Raw genomic sequence first — 373 nt, 5'->3', positions numbered from 1 at the left:
GGCACCAGAGGTTCTGCCACTCTCAACAGCATCTATGTTAACTCTGATCACTTTTGCCCCATTGATCTGCCAGAGTCTTGAAATTCAGCTGTTCGGAAGTGGTTTCTTTGGGTTACACAGTCATTTCCTATAAGTTCCTACTAAGAGTTCACTTAGTGTTAGACTCTTTCTTGCAGTATAGCTCAGCTCAGAATAGTGGATGAAAATCGACTTTTGTTAAAACATTTCAAACTTTACCACCTTTTGCTATCGGCTAGTTAGAAGTCATCAATATTTCTCTAAATTTGGTTTATTTATTAAGTCATTCAAATCTATTTTTGTTAGACATTTTTGATGAGTAGTAGACTTTTAAGATAACATTTATGTCACTCCC

The sequence above is a fragment of the Ceratotherium simum genome, chromosome 17, assembly GCF_057802395.1.
Source record: "Ceratotherium simum simum isolate JZ-2026a chromosome 17, ASM5780239v1, whole genome shotgun sequence".
In the NCBI taxonomy this organism is placed as follows: Eukaryota; Metazoa; Chordata; class Mammalia; order Perissodactyla; family Rhinocerotidae; genus Ceratotherium; species Ceratotherium simum.
Note: the sequence above shows the minus strand (reverse complement) of the source record.